The sequence below is a fragment of the Peromyscus eremicus genome, unplaced genomic scaffold (assembly GCF_949786415.1).
Source record: "Peromyscus eremicus unplaced genomic scaffold, PerEre_H2_v1 PerEre#2#unplaced_227, whole genome shotgun sequence".
Lineage (NCBI taxonomy): Eukaryota > Metazoa > Chordata > Mammalia > Rodentia > Cricetidae > Peromyscus > Peromyscus eremicus.
In genome coordinates, this window is record NW_026734463.1 from 146,722 (window position 1) to 166,601 (window position 19,880).

The 19,880-nt window shown below is 51.9% G+C and overlaps 1 long non-coding RNA gene across 1 annotated transcript; it reads right to left on the bottom strand.

The window, feature by feature from the left end:
• Positions 1-540: 540 nt before the first annotated feature.
• LOC131901712 (uncharacterized) lies at positions 541-4,270 on the bottom strand. The gene is made up of 3 exons (XR_009376850.1): positions 4,190-4,270; positions 3,603-3,869; positions 541-619 (listed from the first exon to the last, which is right to left on the bottom strand). It is a non-coding gene; the product is annotated as an uncharacterized LOC131901712 (long non-coding RNA).
• Positions 4,271-19,880: the final 15,610 nt, after the last annotated feature.

Genomic DNA, 19,880 nt, shown 5'->3' on the forward strand with positions numbered 1-19,880 from the left:
CAGGCAGCTGTGTATGCTTGTAAGAGATGCAGAGTCAGCGGCCTTAGTCCCGTGTCCCAAATCCGATGGTCTAATACTAAGATGGGAGAAGAAGGACTTCCTTCCAAAACCTTGGCCTTGGTAGTGATGAGCGTTCAGATGGATGCTGCCCCACATCATGCGAAGCAGGGACCATAAGGCCCGGGACATCCACAACCTTGCCTCAACAGGCAGGGCGTCCAGGTCCCTGAGGTGAAGACAAGAACACATCAAAAGAAGAAACATTGCACCCACCTGGCCTCTTGCCCTACCAAACCCTGGGCCCAGGCCCCCACCTTAACCGTCTCCTAGGCAGCACCAGGCAACCATTCTGACCTACGTCCACCTCTGTCACAATCTCTCTCCTCTGCACAGCCCTCCACCTCCCACCCCTAACCTCCCACCTCCCGACCCTACCCTACACCAAATACCACCTCAGGAAACTTCTCTTTCCGTTCTCTAACTTCCCCAAGACCCTGTCAGGCATGGAACTCTCTGTATCCTCTGTGGACACCCACCTACCTGTGGCAGGGCCTAGGAAAACACAGGACTCGGCTCTCTCAAGAGATTCCAAGTGGACCGAGGACAGGTAACATAGAATCTGAGGGACAAGAAGCAATTCTCACTCTTAACACCAGGATGCCTACAGCACACACCCACCCTGTGTGTCCTTATGGATTTCCCTAAACATTCCAGGTGTCCTCACACAAATTTCTCTCCACGGGCCCAGACCCATGGAACAGAAAAAAGTGTCCACAGACAGAGTGGGTCTGCCCACCAGCCTGCATGAAAAAAAAAACAAAAACAAAAAACAAAAAAAAAACACCAACAAACTAGAGAACACTCAACACCCCACAGGCAGATTCTCATTTGCTCTCGCCTTACTTTCTCTCTCTCTCATTTATCTATCCTCCTCTATCTCCACCTCCACCTCTATCTCTGTCTTTCTCTGTCCCTCGCTTCTATGTACAGTCCCATCCTTGGTATCCCGGTTAGCTAGGCCATGTTCAGTAGGGAAATGCTTTTCACTCCTCAACAGGAAGCCTTCCTTCAATGAGCACTGAAAGTCTCCAGAGGCTCTCCTCCACACTGCTGACATCTTCCATGATGAAGCCTAGAAGAAAATCACTCTCCCTGCCACCTGGAGACAAGCCTGTCTATGCTCTTCCAAATCTCCCTCTCTACAAAGCTTCCTGGAGACTTTTGCTGTGGCTAAAAAGGGAGATTCCTGGTGATGGGGGTGGGTGTGGAGGACCTGACTTCATGGACCTGCCTGTCAGGCCACTTTAAAGGACGGTACTGCCACCTTCCCAATGGTTCCTACACAATGCTCTTACCAACCACGCTCTGGCATGCCCCTGAGCCCTAATCCACACACACGAAGCACCACTCCAAACCTTGTACTCACCTGAGCTGGATCTGAAGGATGGAGCCCTAAAAGGCTTCCCTACATGCAAACCTGTCCTTCCTCTACATCCCAGAGCTGACCACCATAACTCGTACATGCTGTGCCTCTCAGGCACTGCTATGACTTCTCACAGGACTGGGCCACAATAATCCCAGGTATACACACACAAACACACACACACACACATACACAAAAGCGTTCCTGCATGCTTAGCAGTTGTAGGACTCCAGATAGTGCCCTCTGTTAATTTCAGAGCCTTCTCTAAGTATTCTTCCTGCTGAGATGATGTCTGGACATGAGAATGCAGGACAAGGGGCTTTTGGACCTTTGATGGTGGGAGTTCTTCCTGGGTTTAATGCAAATGAAGCTAGGCAGGAGAAGACAGGACTATGTGTGTCCTGAATGACACAGAGGAGGCTTGTCACGGGAAGCATGGGCTGTGAAACCTGGCCACTATGGTACCTAAGTCCTGCCTGGCCTCTTTGTGAGCACCCCTGAGTCCAAACTCTGTTCTGGATGCTTCTACTGGAATTCACCTTGAGCCACCACACTGCCATACTGGGTACGAACAAACAGGTTGGATAGGATGATGATTGGGGGGTTGAGTGTTCCAGATCCCTTACAGGGATCTGGGGATGTGGCTCTGGAGCTGGAACCTTTTCTAACAGGTCCCAGTGCATAAATTCAACCTGTAGCACAACTCAAGAGAAAATCCAGTTGTAAAAGAAACAAAAGGCAAGCCAGAGAGAAGTCCAGGCAGCCAGAGAGGAGAGGGGATGGCAGGAGGAGATAAATGGATGACAGACATTTGGCCAAGGTGGCTAGCAACCAGGCCTGAGACCCTGAGCACCTCCCAGAGATGCAGGGCAGAGTTTGTGTGGTCTCCGGAAGTGAGCTGTGGATACTGCTAGGGAGGCTCAGACAAAAGCTAGGGAGTCCCGGGGTGGCCTTGTGCACCACCATAAGGGCAGGCGGGCTGGCACGGAGGCAGGAAAAGTTCCACACAACCACCCCCATGCAGCCCAGGCTGCACAATGCACTGCGGAGAGGTCCTCTCCTGCTCCCAGACATGGCGGCCACAGGACCCGGGAGGCTGTGCTTCCGTGAACCCCAAGCCAGCCAAGTGTCGCCCGCCTGGAGCCAGTCACCTGGACCCTGCTTCCTCCTCCAGCTCTCCTGGGTCATGGAATGGGCCAGAGAACCGCTTTGGTCCTGGGGGACCAAGGCGGGAGCCCTTCCATAGGCGGCATGCCTCCATTTCCAGGGTAGCACAGGGACCTGCTGGCAGAATTGGCAAACTGAATCCGCGGGATGGCAGCAAGGCTCTGAGAATGCCAAGGGCCAAGGGCGAAGGGTGCTCTCTCTCCGCCCTTCACAAAGCAAAAAAAAAAAAAAATAAATAAAAAAAATAAAAGCCCAAGCTCCAAGATGGAGGACAAGCATCTAGGCTAGGACTGGACAGACATGCCACTCTAGGGCTGCTGCTAGGGATTCAGTGGTGTGCAGAAGGTGAGGGTGTGGTGTGTAGATGGGGGTAACAGACTTTAACTGGTTCCTCCATTGTAACCTCCATGCACTGTACTTCCCTGACACACTCGGCTTTGTGCCAGCCCCTGAAGGCCCTGCCTGAGGGTATGGTGGGGTGCAAGGAGAGAGGGCAGGTGGTGGAGGGTGTCATGGAGGGGGCCAAGTGGGGAGTGTGTGGATGTGGGGGCAGGCTCACTTGAGAGTCTGAGCCACACCCTAAGGAAGTCCTCCACAAACCACATCTGGACTATAGGGGAGGAGCCAAAGAAACATAATAATGGGGTTGGGGTTCAGGGGCAGAGCATCGCCCCCTAGCTGCCAAACCAGGGTATTCTAACAGCTGCATCCCTGCCCTAGCCCAGCCTTCACCCCAGACACACAGACACAGACACACACACAGACACACACACACACAGCAGCTTTCAGAGATCCAGTGGCTGTCTACATGACTCCAGCCACCAGGGTGACCAGTACAGCTCCCAGCATGGCCTTGGGTCTGCTGACCCAAGCTTCCAGGTCAAGGTGGCCCGGCAAGAGTGGCCTCCAAGGCTGTACCCGGTTCTTCTAAGGCAGTGGGATGGAAGGTGTTACACCAAGGGAGACGACCACCCAACTCAATGGGACCCTAGACCCAGCTCGGGCTTCCCACCTTGCAGAAGGCCGCTCCAGGATGGACACAAGGCAAAAGGGCAGGCAGCTGTGTATGCTTGTAAGAGATGCAGAGTCAGCGGCCTTAGTCCCGTGTCCCAAATCCGATGGTCTAATACTAAGATGGGAGAAGAAGGACTTCCTTCCAAAACCTTGGCCTTGGTAGTGATGAGCGTTCAGATGGATGCTGCCCCACATCATGCGAAGCAGGGACCATAAGGCCCGGGACATCCACAACCTTGCCTCAACAGGCAGGGCGTCCAGGTCCCTGAGGTGAAGACAAGAATACATCAAAAGAAGAAACATTGCACCCACCTGCCCTCTTGCCCTACCAAACCCTGGGCCCAGGCCCCCACCTTAACCGTCTCCTAGGCAGCACCAGGCAACCATTCTGACCTACGTCCACCTCTGTCACAATCTCTCTCCTCTGCACAGCCCTCCACCTCCCACCCCTAACCTCCCACCTCCCGACTCTACCCTACACCAAATACCAGGCACCACACAGGAAACTTCTCTTTCCGTTCTCTAACTTTCCCAAGACCCTGTCAGGCATGGAACTCTCTGTATCCTCTGTGGACACCCACCTACCTGTGGCAGGGCCTAGGAACACACAGGACTCGGCTCTCTCAACAGATTCCAAGTGGACCGAGGACAGGTAACATAGAATCTGAGGGACAAGAAGCAATTCTCACTCTTAACACCAGGATGCCTATAGCACACACCCACCCTGGGTGTCCTTATGGATTTCCCTAAACATTCCAGGTGTCCTCACACAAATTTCTCTCCATGGGCCCAGACCCTTGGAACAGAAAAATGTGTCCATAGTCAGAGTGGGTCTGCCCAACAGCCTGCATGAAAATAACACCAACAATCACGAAAACACCCAACACCCCACAGGTAGATTCTCATTTGCTCTCCCACCCTCTCTCTTGCTGTCACCCCCTTCTCTCATTTTTCTATCCTCCTCCACCTCCACCTCCACCTTTATATCTGTCTCCCTCTATCCCTCACTCCTATGTACAGTCCCATTCCTGGTATCCAGGGTAACTAGGCCATTTTCCGGTGGTGGGGGTGGAGGCCCTGAATTCCTAGGCCTGCCTGGCAGGCCACTCCAAACGACAGTCCTGCCACCTTTCTGATGATTCCTACACAATGCTCTCATCCACGATGCCCTGGGACCCCCCTGAGTTCCAAACTACACACAGGATGCACCACTTCAAACCTTGAGCTCACCTGAGCTGCAGCTGAAGGAACGAGCCCTAAAAGGCTCCCCTACATGCAAACCGGTCCTTCCCCTACGTCCCAAAGCTGACCACCACAACTCTTACATACTGAGCCTCTCAGGCACTGCTATGTCTTCTCTCAGGACTAGGCCACAATAATCCCAGGTATACATGCACACACACACACACACACACACACACACACACACATACACACACACACACACACAAACACACACACACACACACACACTAAAGCGCTCCTGCATGCTTAGCATTTGTAGGACTCCAGATAGTGCCCTCTGTTAATTTCAGAGCCTTCTCTAAGTATTCTTCCTGCTGAGATGATGTCTGGACATGTGAGTTCAGGACAAGAGGTTTTCGACATTCACTCTGGGGGTTCTCTCCGGGTATAAGATAAGTCCAGCTAGGCAGGAGAAGACAAGACTATGTGTCCTGCATGAAACAGAGGAGGCTTGTCAGGGGAGGCAGGGGCCATAAAACCTAGCCACTATGTTACCTAAAGTCCTGCCTGGCCTCTTTGTGAGCTAACCTGAGTCCAAACCCTGTTCTGCCTGCTTCTACTGGAATTCACCTTGAGCCACCACACAGCCATACTGGGTACGAACAATCAGGTTGGATAGGATGATGATGGAGGGTTGAGGGGTCCAGACCCCTTACAGGGATCTGGTGATGTGGCTCTGGAGCTGGAACCTTTTCTAACAGGTCCCAGTCCCTGAATTCCACCTGTAGCACAGCTCAAGAGAAAAGCCAGTTGTAAAAGAAACAAAATGCAAGCCAGAGAGAAGGCCTGGCAGCCAGAGAGGAGAGGGCATGTAAAGAAGGGCGTTAAATGGATGACAGACATTTGGGCACAGGGGCTAGCAACTAGGCCTGAGACCCTGAGCACCTCCCAGAGAAGCAGGGCAGAGTTTGTGTGGTCTCCGGAAGTGAGCTGTGGATACTGCTAGGGAGGCTCAGACAAAAGCTAGGGGGTCCCGGGGTGGTCTTGTGCACCACGGTATGGGTAGGCGAGCTGGCACGCTGGCAGGAAAAGTTCCACACAACCACCCCAATGCAGCCCAGGCTGCACAATCCCCTGTGGAGAGGTCCTTTCCTGCTCCCAGACATGGCAGGTCACCTGGACCCTGCTTCCTCCTCTAGCTGTCCTGGGTCACGGAGCAGGCAAGAGAACCTCTTTGGTCCTAGGGGACCCAGGCGGGAGCCCTTCCATAGCCAGACCGCCTCCATTTCCAGGGAAGCTCAGGGACTTGCTGGCGGAATCGGCAAACTGAAAATTCCTGATGGCAGCAGTGCACCGAGAATGCCAAGGGCCAAGAGCGAAGGGTGCTCTCCCTCCGCCCTACGGAAAGCAAAAAAAAAAAGCCAAAGCTCCAACATGGAAGCCATTTATCTAGGCTAGGACTGTCCAGACATTGTGCTCTAGGGCTGCTGCTAGGGATCCGAGGGTGTGCAGAATGTGAGGGTGTGGTGTGTAGATGGGGATCACAGACCTTAACTGGTTCCTCCATTTTAACCTTTAAGCACTGCACTTTCCCTGACATACTTGGCTTTGTGCGAGCCCCTAAAGACCCTGCCTGTGGGTATGGTGGGGTGTGGGAAGAAGGGACTGTTGGTGTAGGTTGTCATGGAGGGGGCCAAGGGGAGAGTGTGTGGATGTGGGAGCAGGCGCATTTGAGAGCCTGAGCCAGACCCTAAGGGAGTCCTCCACAAACCACATCTGGATTCTAGGGGAGGAGCCTCACAAACATACTCATGGGGTTGGGGTTCAGGATCGTAGCCCCCTAGCAGCCAAACCAAGGTATTCTCACAGCTGCATCTCTGCCCTTTTCCAGCCATCACCCAAGAAACACACACACACAAACACACACACACACACACACACACACACACACATACACACACACACAGCTGCTTTTAGAGATTCAGCAGCTGTCTACATGACTCCACCCACCAGAGTGACCCTTACAACTCCTTGGGTCTACTGACCCAAGCTTCCAGGTCAAGGGTCCAGCAAAGAAGGCTGACCTCGGACATGGTAGAGCAGTGGGGTGGTGGTGTCCCAGAACCAAGAGCACACGGGAAATTGTGTCACCAGGGGAGACTACCGCCCAACTCAATGGGACCCTAGGCCCAGCACCAGGTTCCCACCTGGCAGAAAGCCGCTCCCAGATGGACACAAGGCAAAAGGGCAGGCAGCTGTGTACACTGGTCACGACTCCAGGGTGGGGGGCCTGAGCTTCGTGTCCCATGGTTTGATGGTCTAATATTGAGATAGGAGAGGAGAAGGGCTTCCTTCCAAAACCTTGGCCTCCAAGGTGAAGTGCATGCAGGTGGATGCTGCCCCACATCACCAGGAGCAGGGACCACTGGAGGTCGGGGACATCCACAACCTCGCTTCAACAGGCAGGCCAGCCAGGGCCCTGAGGTGGAGACAAGGACACATCAAAAGAAGAAACATTGCACCCACCTGCCCTCTTGCCTACCAAACCCTGGGCTCAGGCCCCCACCTTAACCGTCTCCTAGGCAGCACCAGGCAACCATTCTGACCTACCTCCAGCTCTGTCACAATCCCTCTCCTCTGCACAGCCCTCCACCTCCCACCCCTAACCTCCCACCTCCCGACCCTACCCTACACCAAATACCAGGCACCACTCAGGAAACTTCTCTTTCCATTCTGTAACCTCCCAAGACCCTGTCAGGCATGGAACTCTCTGTGTCCTCTGTGGACACCCACCTACCTGTGGCAGGGCCTAGGAACACACAGGACTCGGCTCTCTCAAGAGATTCCAAGTGGACCGAGGACAGGTAACATAGAATCTGAGGGACAAGAAGCAATTCTCACTCTTAACACCAGGATACCTGCAGCACCCACCCACCCTGTCTGTCCTTATGGATTTCCCTAAACATTCCAGGTGTCATCACCAAAATTCCCTCCAGGGGCCCAGACCCATGGAACAGAAAAAAGTGTTCATAGACAGAGTGGGTTTGCCCACCAGCCTGTATGAAAAAAAACACCAACAATCACAAAAACACCCAACATCTCACAGGCAGATTCTCATTTGCTCTCACCTTACTTTCCTTCTCTCATTTAGCTATCCTCCTCTACCTCCACCTCCACCTCTATCTCTGTCTTTCTCTGTCCCTCTCCTATGTACAGTTCCATCCCTGGTATCCAGGGTAGCTAGGCCATGTTCAGTTGGGAAATGCTTTGCACTCCCAACAGGAAGTCTTCCTTCATTGAGCAGTGAAAGTCTCCAGAGGTCCTCCTCCAAACTGCTGACATCTTCCATGATGGAGCCTAGAAGAAAATCACTCTCCCTGCCACCTGGAGACAAGCCTGTCTATGCTCTTCCAAATCTCCCTCTCCACAAAACCTCCTGGAGACATTTGATGAGGATAAAAAGGGAGCTTCATACTGCTGGGGGTGGAGGCCCTGACTTCCTAGACCTGCCTGGCAGGCCACTCTAAAGGATGGTCCTGTCACCTTTCCGATGGTTCCTACACAATACTCTCATCCACCGTTCCCTGGCACGTCCATGAGACCCAAACCACAGACACGATGCACCAGTCTAAACCTTGTGCTCACCTGAGCTGGAGCTGAAGGATGGAGCCCTAAAAGGCTACATGCCAACCTGTCCTTCACCTTCAACCCTGGCCTGACTATCATAACTCTTAAATACTGTGCATGTCAGGCACTGCTTATGGACGCTCACAGGATTAGGCCACAACAAACTCAGGCACACACAAACAACCAATACACATACACACACACACACACACACACACACACAGAGCAGTTCTAGGACTGCTGATAGTGTCGTCTGTTAATTTCAGAACCTTCTTTAAGTGTTCTTCCTGCTGAGATAATGTCTGGACAGGGCAGTGTAGGACAAGTGGCTTTGTTAACTTTATCCTGGGAGTTCTCCTTGGGTTTAAGGCAAAGGGAGCTAGGCAGGAGAACACAGGAAGGAGTATTTGGACTGCATGTGTCTGCATCCCAGAAGGGAGGCTTGTCAGGGGACGTAGGGGCTGTGAAACCTGGCCTCCATGCCACCTAAGTTCTGCGTGGCCTCTTTGTGAGCACCCCTGAGTCCAAAACCTGCTCTGGATGCTTCTACTGGGATTCACCTTGAGCCACCACACTTCCTTACTGGGTAAACACAACCAGCTTCCATAGGATGATAATGGGGCAGGAGGAGCTTTCAGACCCCTTGTAGGGATCTGAGGATGTGACTCTGGAGAAGGAACATTTTGAGACAGGTCCCAGTCCCTGAATTCCACCTGTAGCACAGCTCAAGGGCAAACCCTGTCAAAGGAACAAAAGGCAATCCAGAGAGAAGGCCTGGCAGCCAGAAAGGAGAGGGGCTTTCAGGAGAAGTTAAATGGATGACAGACATTTGTCCACAGTGGCTAGCACCAGACCTGAGACCCTGAGCACCTCCCAGAGATGCTGGGCAGAGTTTGTGTGGTTTCTCAAAGTGAGCTGTGGATACTGCTAGGGAGGCTCAGACAAAAGATGGGCGGTCCTGCGTGGCCTGGTGCACCACGGTAAGGGCAGGCAGGCTGGCACACAGGATGTTTCCCCAAAACGACCATGATGCAGCCCAGGCTGCACAATCCCCTGCGGAGAGGTCCTCTGCTGCTGCCAGACATGGCGGCCCCAGGACCTGGGAGGCTGTGCTCTTGCCACCGGCAAGCCAAGTCTCGTGGCCCCCGCCCGGAGCTGGTCACCTGGACCCTGCTTCCTCCTCCAGCTCTCCTGGGTCAAGGAGTGGGCAAGAGAACCTCTTTGGTGCTGGGAGACCCAGGCGGGAGCCCTTCCCTAGCCAGCCCATGCCCCCATTTCCAGGGAAGCACAGGAACTTGGTGGTGGAATCGGCAAACTGAATCCGCGTGATGGCAGCAGTGCACCAAGAATGCCAAGGGTCAAGGACGACAGGTGTTCTCCCTCTGCCCTTCACACAGCAAAAAAAAAAAAAAAAAAAAAAAAAATTAAAAATTAAAAAAAGCCAGAGATCTCCTCCCAAGCTCCAAGATGGAGGCCAACCATGTAGGCCGGGATTGGACAGACATGAGGCTCTAGTGCTGTTGCTAGGGACCCCAGGTTGATCAGCAAGTGGGGGTGCGTGGGGTAGATTGCGGTTACAAACCTTAACAGGTTCCTCCATGCCCTGCAGTGCCCTGAGACACTCGGCTTTGGGCGCTTACCAGCCCAGAAGGCCCCGCCTGAGAGGATCATGTGGTACCTGGAGAGGGGCCAGGTGGTGGAGGGTGTGATGGAGGGAGCCAAGTGGGGAGTGTGTGGATGTGGGCATAGAAGCTCTTGAGAGCCCGCACCAGACCCTAAGGGAATCCTCCACAAACCACATGCCAATCTGGACTATAGGGGAGGAGCCTCAGAAACATACTCATGGATTTGGGGACCAAGGGCTGAGCGTCGCCCCCTAGCTGCCAAACCAGGGTATTCTCACAGCTGCATCCCTGCCCTTGCCCCGCTAGAACCCCAAACACACACATACACACACACACACACACACACACACACACACACACACACACACAGAGTAGCTTTCAGAGATCCAGCCGCTGTCTACATGATTCCACCCACCAGGGTGACCAGTACACCTGCCAGGATGGCCTTGGGTCTGCTGACCCAAGCTTCCAGGTCAAGGCTCCAGCCAAGAGGGGCCTTCCAGGCTGACTCTGTTCCTTCTGGGGGCAGTGGGGTGGTGATGTCCCAGAACCCAGAGCACAGGAGAAGGTGTCACACCAAGGGAGACGTCCAACCAACTGAATGGGGCCCTAGGCCCACCCCCGGGCTTCCCACCTGGCAAAAGGCTGCTCCCTGACGGACACAGAGCAAAAGGACATGCAGCTGTGGGCACTAGTCGGGGCTCCAGGATAGGGGGACTGAGTCCCGTATCGTCCCATATCCCATGGTCCCATTGACTAATATATAATGGGAGAGGAAAAGGGCTTACTTCCAAAACCTTGGTCTTGGAAGTGATGTGCGTTCAGATGGATGTGTCCCACACCATCCAAAGCAGGGACCACAAGGGGCCAGGGACATGCACGACCTCGCCTAAACAGGCAGGCCGTCCAGGTACCTGAGGTGGAGACAAGGACACATCAAAAGAAGAAACATTGCACCCACCTGCCCTCTTGCCTACCAAACCCTGGGCTCAGGCCCCCACCTTAACCGTCTCCTAGGCAGCACCAGGCAACCATTCTGACCTACCTCCAGCTCTGTCACAATCCCTCTCCTCTGCACAACCCTCCACCTCCCACCCCTAACCTCCCACCTCCCAACCCTACCCTACACCAACTACCAGGCACCACTCAGGAAACTTCTCTTTCCGTTCTCTAACTTCCCCAAGACCCTGTCAGTCATGGAACTCTCTGTATCCTCTATGGACACCCACCTACCTGTGGCAGGGCCTAGGCACACACAGGACTCAGCTCTCTCAACAGATTCAAGTGGACCGAGGACAGGTAACATAAAAGCTGAGGGACTAGAAGCAATTCTCACTCTTAACTCCAGGATGCCTGCAGCACCCACCCACCCTGTCTGTCCTTATGGATGTCCCACAACATTCCAGGTGTCCTACACAAAATTCCCTCCAGGGGCACAGATCCATGGAACAGAAAAAAGTGTCCATAGACAGAGTGGGTCTGCCCACCAGCCTGCATGAAAAACAGCCACAAACTAGAGAACACCCAACACCCCACAAGCAGATTCTCATTTGCTCTCCCACATTCTCTCATCCTGTCCCTCCCCCCTCTCTCTCCCTGTCGCCCCCCAACCCCTCTCATTTATCTATCCTCCTCTACCTCCACCTCCACCTCCATCTCTGTCTCCCTCTGTCCCTGTCTCCCATGTACAGTCCCGTCCCTGGTATCCAAGGTAGCTAAGCCATGTTCATTTGGGAAATGCTTTGTATTCCCCAATGGGAAGCCTTCCTTCCAAGAGCACTGAAAGTCTCCAGAAGCCATCCTCCACAATGCTGACATCTTCTTGATGGAGCCTAGAAGGAAATCACTCTCCCTGCCACCTGGAGACAAGCTTGTCTATGGTCTTCCAACTCTCCATCTCTACAAAGCCTCCTGGAGACATTTGGTGAGGCTAAAAGGGGAGCTTCCTGGTGCAGGGGGTGAGGTTGGAGGCCCTGACTTCCTAGACCTGCCTGGCAGGCCACTCCAAAGGACAGTCCTGCCACCTACCCGATGGTTCTGACACAATGCTCTCAGCCACCATGCCCCGGCACACCCCTGAGCCCCAAACCACACACAGGATGCACCACTGAAAACCTTGTGCTCACCAGAACTGGAGCTGAAGGATGGATTGGAGCCTTAGAAGGCTCCACTACATGCCAACCTGTCCTTCCCTCAACCCTGGCCTGACCACCATAACTCTTACATACTGTGCCTCTCAGGCACTGCTTATGGACACTCACAGGATTAGGCCACAACAAAACCAGGAACACACAAACACCCAATACACACACACACACACACAGAGCAGATCTAGGTCTACAGATAGTGTCCTCTGTTAATATCAGAGCCTTCTTTAAGTGTTCCTCCTGCTGAAATGATGTCTGGACAGGGCAGTGCAGGACAACGGGCTTTTTGAACTTGACCCTGGGAGTTCTCCCTGGGTTTAAGGCAAAGGGAGCTAGGCAGGAGAACACAAGAAGGAGTATGAGGCCTGCATGTATCCTGCATGACACAGAGGAGGCTTGTCAGGGGAGGCAGGGACCATGAAACCTGGCCACCATGGTACCTAAGTTCTTCCTGGCCTCTTTGTGAGCACCCCTGAGTCCAAACCCTGGTCTGGATGCTTCTACTGGGATTCCCCTTGAGCCACCACACTGCCTTGAGCTCCTGGATCACTGGGTACACACAACCAGCTTGCATAGGATGATGATGGGGGGGGGCGGGAGAGGGACCTCGCAGACCACTTGTAGGATTCTGGGGTTTTGCTTTGGAGCAGGAACCTTTTCTGACAGGTTCCAGTCCCTGAATTCCACCGGTAGCACAGCTCAAGGGCAAACCCTGTCAAAGGAACAAAAGGCAATCCAGAGAGAAGGCCTGGCAGCCAGAAAGGAGAGTGGCTTTCAGGAGAAGTTAAATGGATGACAGACATTTGTCCACAGTGGCTAGCACCAGACCTGAGACCCTGAGCACCTCCCAGAGATGCTGGGCAGAGTTTGTGTGGTTTCTCAAAGTGAGCTGTGGATACTGCTAGGGAGGCTCAGACAAAAGATGGGCGGTCCTGCGTGGCCTGGTGCACCACGGTAAGGGCAGGCAGGCAGGCACACAGGATGTTTCCCCAAAACGACCATGATGCAGCCCAGGCTGCACAATCCCCTGCGGAGAGGTCCTCTGCTGCTGCCAGACATGGCGGCCCCAGGACCTGGGAGGCTGTGCTCTTGCCACCGGCAAGCCAAGTCTCCTGGCCCCTGCCCTGAGCTGGTCACCTGGACCCTGCTTCCTCCTCCAGCTCTCCTGGGTCAAGGAGCAGGCAAGAGAACCTCTTTGGTGCTGGGAGACCCAGGCTGGAGCCCTTCCCTAGCCAGCCTGCCCCTATTTCCAGGGAAGCACAGGGACTTGGTGGCGGAATCGGCAAACTGAATCCGCGTGATGGCAGCAGTGCACCAAGAATGCCAACCGCCAAGGGGAAGGATGCTCCTCCCTCCGCCCTTTGCAAAGCAAAAAAGCAAAAAAGCAAAAAAAAAAAAAAAAAAATAGAACAAAAACAGCCATAGTTCTGCCAAGTTTCAAGATGGAGGCCAACCATGTAGGCAGGGACTGGACAGACATGAGACTCTAGGGCTGCTACTAGGGATCCCAGGGTGTTCAGTGTGTGGGGGTGTGGTGGGCAGATGGAGGTTACCACCCTTAACAGGTTCCTCCACTGCCCTGAGACACTGGGCTATGGACGCATGCCAGCCCATGAAGGCCCCACCTGAGGGTATCATATGGTACCTGGAGAGGGTGTGGGTGGTAGAGGGTGTGATGGAGGGGGCCAAGTGGGGAGTTTGTGGGTGTGGGTTCAGAGGCACTTGAGAGCCTGCGCCAGACTCTAAGGGAATCCTCCACAAACCACATCTGGATTCTAGGGGAAGCAGCCTCAGAAACTTACTCATGGATTTGGGGACTGGGGCTGAGCGTTGCCCCCTAGCTGCCAAACCAGGGTATTCTCACAGCTGCATCCCTGCCCTTGCTGGCCCTCACCCCTAACACACACACACACACAGACACACAGACAGACAGACAGACAGACAGACGGACGGACACACACACACACACACACACACACACACACACACAGCAGCTTTCAGAGATCTAGTGTTGTCTACGTGACTCCAACCACCAGGGTGACCAGTACAGCTGCCAGGATGGCCTTGGGTCTGCTGACCCAAGCTTTCAAGTCAAGGTGCCAGCCAAGAGGGGCCTCCCAGGCTGACGCCAGTCCTGCTAGGGCAGTGGGCTTTTGGTGTCCCAGAACCCAGAGCACAGGGGAAGGTGTGACCACAAGGGAGATGACCACCCAACTCAATGGGACCCTAGGCCCAGCACGGGCTTCCCACCTGGCAGAAGGACAGGCAGCTGTGGAAACTGGTCAGGACTTCAGGGTCGTGGCCTGAGCCCAATGTCCCATGGTTCCATGGTCTAATATTGAGATATGAGAAGAGAAGGGCTTCCTTCCAAAACCTTGGCCTCTGTAGTGAAGTGAATTCAGGTGGATGCTGCCCCACATCATCTGAAGCAAGGACCACTAGGGGCCCGGGACATCCACAACCTCAACTCAACAGGCAGGCTGTCCAGGTCGCTGAGGTGGAGACAAGGACACATCAAAAGAAGAAACATTGCACCCACCTGCCCTCTTGCCTACCAAACCCTGGGCCCAGGCCCCCACCTTAACCATCTCCTAGGCAGCACCAGGCAACCATTGTGACCTACTTCCACCTCTGTCACAATCCCTCTCCTCTGCACAACCCTCCACCTCCCACCCCTAACCTCCCACCTCCCGACCCTACTCTACACAAACTACCAGGCACCACTCAGGAAACTTCTCTTTCCGTTCTCTAACTTCCCCAAGACCCTGTCAGGCATGGAACTCTCTGTATCCTCTGTGGACAGCCACCTACCTACCTGTGACAGGGCCTAGGAACACACAGGACTCCGCTCTCTCAAGAGATTCAAGTGGACCGAGGACAGGCAACATAGAAGCTGAGGGACAAGAAGCAATTCTCACTCTTAACACCAGGATGCCTGCAGCACACACACACCCTGTCTGTCCTTATGGACTTCCCCAACATTCCAGGTGTCCTACCCAAAATTCGCTCCAGGGGCCCAGACCCATGGAACAGAAAAAAGTGTCCACAGACAGAGTGGGTCTGCCCACCAGCCTGCATGAAAAAAAAAAAACAGCCACAAACTAGAGAACACCCAACACCCCACATGCAGATTCTCATTGGCTCTCCCACCCTCTCTCTCCCTTTTTCCCCCCCACTTCTCATTTATCTATCCTCCTCTACCTCCACCTCCACCTCTATCTCTGTCTTTCTCTATCCTTTGCTCCTATGTACATTCCCATCTCTGGTGTCCACGGAAGATAGGCCATGTTCAGTTGGGAAATGGTTTGCACACCTCAACAGGAAGCCTTCCTTCCATGAGCACTGAAAGTCTCCAGAGGCTCTCCTCCACAATGCTGACATCTTCCATGATGAAGCCTAGAAGAAAATCACTCTCCCTGCCACCTGGAGACAAGCCTGTCTATGCTCTTCTAAATTTCCGTCTCTACAAAGCCTCCTGGAGACATTTGCTTAGGCTAAAAAGGGAGCTTCCTTGTGCCTGGGTGAGGGTGGAGGTCCTGACTTCCTAGACCTGCCTGGCAGGCCACTCCAAAGGAAGGTCTCACCACCTTTCCAATGGTTCCTACACAATGCTCTCATCCATCATGCTCCGGCAAGCCCTGACCCCAAACCACACACATGAGGCACCAAACCTTGTGCTCATCTGAGCTGGTGCTGAAGGATGGAGCCCTAAAAGGCTTCCCTACATGCCAACCTGTCCTTCCCTTACATCCCAGAGCTGACCACCATAACTGTTACATACTGTGCTTCTCCGCCACTGCTTATGCCTTCTCACAGGACTAGGCCACAAAAATCCCAGGTATACACAAACACCCAACACACACACACACACACACACACACACACACACACACACACAACACAAACACACAAACACACAAGCACTCCTCCATGCTTAGCAGTTCTAGGACTCTAGATAGAGCTTTCTGTTAATTTCAGAGCCTTCTAGAAATATTTTTCCATCTGAGATGATGCTTGGACAGGGGAGTGCAAGACAAGGGGCTTTTGGATCTTTGACCCTGGGTGTTCTTCCTGGGTTTAATGCAAAGGGAGCTAGGCAGATGAACACAGGAAGGAGTATGCAGCCTGCATGTGTATCCTGCATGACACAGAGGAGGCTTGTCAGGGGAGGCAGGGGCTGTGAAACCTGTCCACCATGGTACCTAAGTCCTGCCTGGCCACATTGTGAGCACCCTTGAGTTCAAACCCTGCTCTGGATGCTTCTACTGGGTTTCACTTAGAGCCTCTACACTGCCTTATTGGGTACCCAGAACCAGCTAGCATAGGATGATGATGGCGGGGGGGGGGGAGGTTCAGACTTTTTTTAGTGTTGTGGGGATGTGGCTGTGGAGCAGGAAATTTTTCGGACAGCTCCGAATTCCTGAATTCCTCTTGTAGCACAGTTCAAGGGGAAAGCCTTGTAAAAGAAACAAAAGGCAAACCAGAGAGAAGGCCTGGCAGACAGAGATTACAGAGGATGGCAGGGAGTGAGTCAAATGGATGGCAGACGTTTGGCCACACTGACCATATGTCCCTGAGCTTTTGTGAACCACTCTAGATACCTGGTAGTATGTGTGTGGTTTCCAGAAGTGAAGTCTGGGTGCTGTTGGGAAGGCTCCACCATATTTAGTGGGTCATTATGTGGCCTTTTGCATATTGTGAAGTAGGGCATGAGAAATTCCCCACATCAACCCAGATGCAGCCTAGAATGGCATGATTCTCCATGGGACAGTGACAGCAATTCTTCTGAGAGAATATTTAATTTAAATACATGTGATCTTATACAGCATTCATACATATTATATATTTTTTATTTTTAATGTGTATACAATATATATATATATATGATTATGTTAATTATTCCATCCTGACCCCTGTAGTTTCAAATGACATTTAAACCCCACTCTGTATCTTTCCTATAAGGATATAAACAAGGAGTAATTTCCTTGACATAATAATATACTTAAAATTGATGTCGACATATAAAAAGGTGTAACAGTCATAAAAGAAGAATTGTAAGATCACAGAGGTGTTTCAGATAAAATCATTTCCTTGTGTGTGTGCCTGAAAACCTGTGTCTAGATCCTCTGTCAACCATAGCGCCCCTGTTGTTCTACCTTTGTTTAGGTAGATAGAAATTAAAGAAGCGAGGAGAATTAAGCCAAAAATTTTAGGTCCATCATTTTGGAGTGTGCGCTGAAAATGCAAAAATAAGAGAGACCCTGTTTCAGACAAGGTTAACAATGAAAACCAACTGGTTATAATTGTTCTAACCACTGTGTATACGTGCCTCATGCACTACACGTACACACTTTATATATATATATATATATATATATATATATATATATATATATATATATATATATATACACACACACACACACACACACACACACACACACTCACACACACACACAGAAATTTAAAAGATAAAGTAAACTTCAAAAATAGTTCTGCCGTGCTGAATGTGTTATAAAAGGCCTCTTATCTTAGCCTTGGGTGATGAAAGCAGGAGGATGTTGGGGACAAGACACTTAGTTTGAAAAATAATAGAGGAAGAGAACCTAAAGCTTCTCAGGTATCAAATCACCTTGGAGTATACACAGACTTGAGAAAGAGCGATGGCTATGTACAGGAACTTCCTAGTTCCATGCCTGGTTCACTGATAAACCTTGATAAACCTTGATAAACCTTGTAGGGATGCAGAAACTAAATGGAGAGGTAACTTCTTTTGTGTTGTTTTGTGTATTAGGTCATTCCTTTATCATTCTAGACTATAGAGGTGGAAGCTTAAGTATTCCTACATTTGAGTAAAAACACAGCAAAAAAAAAAAATAGCCCGTGGCTATATGTGAACATAATATTCATCGTGGTAAATAAGTAGGAACTATGATATCAATCTCTTCAGAAACTTTAAGTTTTAAATAATGCTGCATTGGAGGCTTATGCTTCAGTATGATTAACAACAAATACAAGGATACAGAGGAACACCCACAAATATAGACAATGCTCTCATTTGTACATAATTTGCATTTTGACCTGTTTTTTTAAATAGGACTTGCTCTTCTTAGGCATATTATGTATTATTATAGACTTTGGGATCGAAAGGAATTTTTTCTTAAAAATTTTAAATTTTAAGTTTCATTATTCCTTTAATATTCCAGGGAGCAAGTGGTTGTAGGGCAGAGAGCTTTTCCTCACATGAGCAAGGTACTGGTATCCACAATCAATGCTGTAAAATATTCATAACCATGATTTCATGTCTTCTCCAGTTCACAAAACTCTAGAGTCTAGAGCAGTGAAAATGTGACTGGCCAGTGGTGCATGTCTTTAATCCCAGCATTTGGGAGACTTAGAAGGATTTCTTAGTTGGAGGACAGCCTGGTCTACAGAGCGAGTTCCAGGGCAGCCAGGGCTACACAAAGAAACCTTGTCTTTCTAACAACAACAACAACAAAATGCCCCTGAAATTTTGTGAGAACTTGCCAATGCACACTCAGAAAGGCAGCTGTTTTTGGTGATTTTTCCCCTCTGAAACATCCACTAAAGTAAACGTTCTTGCAGTAAGTTTGGGGAACCCGCACAGCCTTGCACAGGGCGGCCGCACTTTAGCGATTCCTTAGCTCAAACCACCACAGCACCTGCGCCTAAATGGTGGTGCACAGGCAGAGAGTAGGGGGCCCTGCTTAGTGCTAAGTCCCTGAGCCCTCTCCGGCCTCCCGCAGCCTCCTCTGGACCAGGGAAGTGATTCCGGGTCCCCCACGAGGCCCTTCCACCAGGCTTTCCGGATGCTGCCCAGTGCACAAACTCAAGTGTCCCTAAACTCATGAACAAGGCCATCCCACGTGGTGTCTCCTCCACCTGCCAGAGGGTCCGTCCCAGTGAGCGCCAAGTCCCAAGGCTCCAGGCTCAGGGTCACACACTCAGGGACTGGAGAGGCCCTGGCTCCAGAGAGATCACTCAAGCTACCAGGAAGGTGGGGATAATGCAAGAATCTTACGTGGTCCAGGCAAGGCCGTCCTGTGGTCGGATCTCAGGCCTCTGGGGGGCTGCAACCGCCAGCAGCGGGCACTTGGTGCCTTCTTTCCACTCTCCCAACTCTTGGTTGAGGGTCGGTCGGAGAGAAAAAAGGAATTCCTGTCCCTCTGAGTGCTGGCCCTGCCCAGCGGATAACTGATCTATCCTAGATCCATCCCAGAGTCTCAAAGGGGCGGGAGCTCTGGACCTGGGAAAGCCGCGAGGGTTTCTTTGCTACTTCCTGAGAAAATCTTTGACTCCATTAAGTGAGACACAGGGCGACTGAGGGAACCATATAACGGGAAATTAGCATTTACGGGAGAAACAAACTTAAATATGTTTTAATAAGGATTAAAGTGTTGTGCCACCACACCCCTTTGAGTGTTTTGCCTGCATATATGTGTGTGTGTACCACAAGCATTCCTTGTGCCCACAGAGGACAGAAAGAGGAACTGAGAGGGCACTGGATCCCTTGGAACTGGAGTTATAGACACAGATGGCTGTGAGCTGCCGCAGAAGTGCTGGGAACTGTGCCTGGGTCCTTTGGAAGAGCAGTGGTTGCTTGCTCTTCAGGAGGGGCATGTCCTCAAGTTTTGGCAGGAAACCAAACCAATGGCAACAGCTTATATTGTC